The following is a 4,522-nucleotide window of genomic DNA, read 5'->3' on the forward strand; positions in this document are numbered from 1 at the left end:
GGGCACAACAGCAACGATAGTGAGCCGGGACTAGGTAGTAAGGAGTCCCCGAAGCAGGCTCCAGCTGTCTGCTGTACAAGTAGAGTTCATAGGAACATCTGACAGGAGGAACTCCAGAGTAACTCATTACTGGGAGTATTTCATTCAAAGGCGCTATAAGAGGAGACGTTCAGAAAAGGCACATATGTTGGCGGAGTGTTGGAAAGGAGTACTTCATCTTGCCTGGAAGTTGGCTGAGCTCCTGACCCGGAGAACACGGCACGGATGCGGGCACCTGTACCTGCAACAGACTGTGAGTAAAGCTTTGGAACTACATGCCCTGGTGTCCTCCACTTATTCCTGCGCCAACCCGTCCAGCACTGCTACATCCCTTGCGCCCTACACTACAACATCTAAGTGTCACTTAGAATCATAGAATCGCAGAGTTGGAAGGGACCTCCTGGGCCATCTGGTCCAACGCCCTGCTCAAAGCAGGATTCGCTAAATCATCCCAGTCAGATGTCTGTCCAGCATCTGTTTGAAGACTTCCATTGAAGGAGAACTCACCACTTCTCGTGGCAGCTTGTTCCATTCATTGATCACTCTGTCAAAAAGTTTTTTCTAATATCTAATCTGTGTCTCCTCCCATTCAGTTTCATCCCATTGCTTCTAGTCTTTCCTTGTGCAAATGAGAATAAAGTTGATCCTTCTACAATGTGACAGCCCTTTAGATATTTGTAGACAGCTATTAAGTCTCCTCTCAGTCTTCTCTTTTGCAAACTAAACATTCCCAAATCCTGCAACCTTTCCTCATAAGACAGGGTTTGCAGACCGGTCACCATTCTGGTCGCTCTTTTCTGAACTTGCTCCAGTTTGTTGATGTCTTTTTTAAAATGTGGTGCCCAAAACTGAGGTCTGACCAAACAGGAGTAGAGGGAAATAATGACTTCACGTGATCTAGACTGTATGCTTCTGTTAATACATCCTAGAATTGCATTTGCCTTTTTTGCTGCTGCATCACACTGTTGACTCATATTCAGTCTGTGATCTATTAGTATACCCAAGTCTTTTTCACATGTGCTGTTGCTTAGCCCTATTCCTCCCATTCTGTATATGCTTTTTTCATTTTTATTGCCCAGATGTAGTACTTTGCATTTTTCCCTGTTAAAAACCATTCTGTTAGTTGCTGCCCACTTCTCCAGTTTATTTATATCTTTTTGAATCCTCTCTCTCTCTTCCCTAGTATTAGCTATCCCTCCTAGCTTTGTGTCATCAGCAAATTTAATCAGTTTACCCTCAATTCCTTCATCTAAATCGTTGATAAAGATGTTGAACAATACAGGGCCCAGGACAGAGCCCTGTGGTACCCCACTTGAGACATTCTTCCAGCTGGATGTGCAGCCATTTACGACCACTCTTTGGGTCCGATCACTAAGCCAGTTATGAATCCACCTAACAGTTGCCTTGTCCATTCCATACTTAGTCATTTTTTCAATAAGGATTGTATGAGATACTTTGTCAAATGCTTTGCTGAAGTCAAGATATACTATATCTACAGCATTTCCTTGATCCACCCAAACAGTGATTCCGTCATAGAAGGAAATTAAGTTAGTCTGACATGACTTATTAGTTACAAACCCATGCTGACTCTGTTTAATCACTTCATTCTTATCCAGGTGCTGACATACATGTTGTTTGATAATTTGCTCAAAGATCTTTCCTGGTATAGAATTCAGACTCACCGGCCTATAGTTGCCTGGGTCCACCTTCTTCCCCTTTTTGAAGATAGGAACAACATTTGCTCTTCTCCAGTCTTCTGGGACTTCACCTGTTCTCCAAGTATTTTCAAAGATTATGGAGAGGGGTTCAAAAATTTCTTCTGCGATCTCCTTCAGTACTCTGGGGTGTAATTCATCTGGACCTGGAGACTTGAATTCATTTAGGTTAGCTAAGTGTTTTTCCTCACTATATTTCTGTTTATAGATATCCTGGATTCTTCTGTTCCCTTAATGGGACAGTGAAGAACAGTTGATGTTACATTTCCTTTCTGAGAGAAAACAGATGCAAAATAGGAATTTAAAAGTTCGGCCTTCTCAACATCCTGTCTTACCATTTCATCATTTTCATCCTGTAAAAATCCTATAGCATCTTTGACTTTTCTTTTACTTTTGACATATCCCCAAAATCCTTTATTATTGCTTTTGACATCTCTTGCAAGCCTCAATTCATTGTCAGCTTTAGATAATCTGATTTGTGCCCTGCAGGTTTTGCAGACAGCATTATATTCTTGTTTAGATATGCCTCCCTCTTTCCATTTTATAAACATTTTTTCTTCCTTTTTAGCATGTGCTTAAGTTCTGTGTTCATCCATCCTGGCTTCCTTAAATGCCTCCTATTCTTCCCTCTTTTCAGAATTGTTAACAATTGTGCTTTGATAATTTCATTTTTCAAGATTTCCCATCCTTCCTGGACATTTTTGTCTTTAAGGATATCCAGCCATTGGATCCCTCCAATTCTCTTTCTGAATCCCTTAAAATCTGCCTTTCTGAAATCTAACCTTGACGTCTGAGTCTTCACAGGTCTTCCTCCTCTAGTTATCCAAAATTCTAAAATAGCATGGTCGCTACCTCCTAGGGTCCCAGCCACTTTTACCTCCTCAACCATTTCCTCCCTGTTTATAAGGATTAGATCCAAGGTAGCCGTTCCCCTTGTTTTCTCCCCTACCTTTTGGAAAATAAAGTTGTCAGCAAGAGAGGATAAGAATTTCCTTGACCTGTTAGTTTTGCCTGAGAGAGATTCCCAACAAATATCTGGATAGTTGAAATCTCCCATGACAACTATGTCATATTTTTTGGAGAACTTGGCCATTTGATGCATAAAGAGTTCATCCATATCTTCAGCTTGCACAGGCGGCCTGTAGTAAATGCCTACAATGGTGTCCTTTCCATTGTTCTGTCCTTGTATTCTTACCCAAACAGTTTCCACAGAACTCCCAGTCTCTGAAGCTTCAATCTCTGTGCAGATATACGCGTTTCTAACATACAATGCGACACCTCCTCCTCGTTTATCAAGTCTGTTTCTTGCAAATAAGTTGTATCCTTCTAGTCTTGTATTCCAATCATGTGTATTGTCCCACCAAGTTTCAGTGATTCCAATGACATCATATTTCTTTTCCTGTGTTAGTAGTTCCAATTCTCCTTGTTTGTTGCCCATGCTTTGTGCATTAGCATAGAAACATTTTAGTTTGTGATTGGTTTCTCTTTCTCCAATATTTGTATTAATTAGTTTCTTTTGTCTTTGTTCTTCCTTTCCATTTCTAATAGCAGAGTTCTCAATAGCATTTGTCAGGTGTTTGGCTTTTTCTGGTCTTTTGCTTCCCTTCCCATGTTGTTCTAGTTTAAAGCTCTCCTTACAAGTGTAGCAAGGCGACTTCCAAATACATGTTTTCCAGTCTTCGTAAGGTGCACCCCATCTCTAGCAAGTAGTCCATCACCTGCTCTGCCCTGGGACTACAGCCCTGCCCGTGGAGGGCTATAACATCATTGCTGCACCACACCATCTGTCCCAGAGGATCTGTCTGCAGCGTCGGCTTACATCTACACTGCCGAACATCACAGGTGGCGTCACGAATCATTCATAAACTTTCCCCTGTTTACAATGGGCGCCCAGGGCGATGGGATGGGTCCCAGCTGCCGTGACTTCTCCCATTGAAGCTCATCGGGCCCGGTACCGAGTACCCCACAGCCCTGGGAGGGCGATCCACAGCCATTCAGATACATGGTCAACAAAGGGATGCATGAACTCCTCAAACCTACCAAAGTAAGTGAGGTGAGGACTTCCTCCCTACGTGATCTCAATATAACCATATGGACATGGGTTGACTTGAAGACATGAAGTTTTGGTTTTTCAGTGTGAGTCTAAGGTTCCTTTACCTATACATACAATGAAAAGTTGCAATTGTTTCATCTTTGTTATCATATTTGCATACACCATAATACATATTATCAGTAAGACAAATAGATGATTTCATGTGCAGAAATTGTATCCTAGTAGTGACACATGATTAGCTCCAATGTCACCTCCAAGATGGGTTATGGGCTACTAGTTCTATGGGATCTATAGAATGTGAGGACCTGGGACCTACAAAAGATACTAGAACTTTGGATAGCTCACTTAACATGTTTGAACTTCAACTAATGCCATCATCAGGTCATTACTGCCCTTACTGGTGTATAGAGCCTGGTGAGCAGAACCCAAGAAGGTGTAATCTCTACATGGGACTTTTGAACTCGAATGTAAGCAGAGGGCTCTTACCTAGAGATTTTAGGCTTATATACAAAATGTTTAGTCAAATTTGCATTAGGGAAGAAATTTACAAACATTAGCCAAAGTTTTTTTTAGGGCCCATGATGCTTTATGGAAAGTGTCCCTGTCAATAGTCATTTGCCCCTTAATACAAAGGTCAAGAATCAGTGTTTGTTTTCTATTGATGCCATCAAGGAATGATTCGACCTGGTGAAAATGTCTACAGGTTTGGTTGGTT

This window comes from Dendrobates tinctorius, unplaced genomic scaffold, assembly GCF_039654945.1.
Source record: "Dendrobates tinctorius isolate UK_male_01 unplaced genomic scaffold, ASM3965494v1 ptg000084l, whole genome shotgun sequence".
Classification (NCBI taxonomy): domain Eukaryota; kingdom Metazoa; phylum Chordata; class Amphibia; order Anura; family Dendrobatidae; genus Dendrobates; species Dendrobates tinctorius.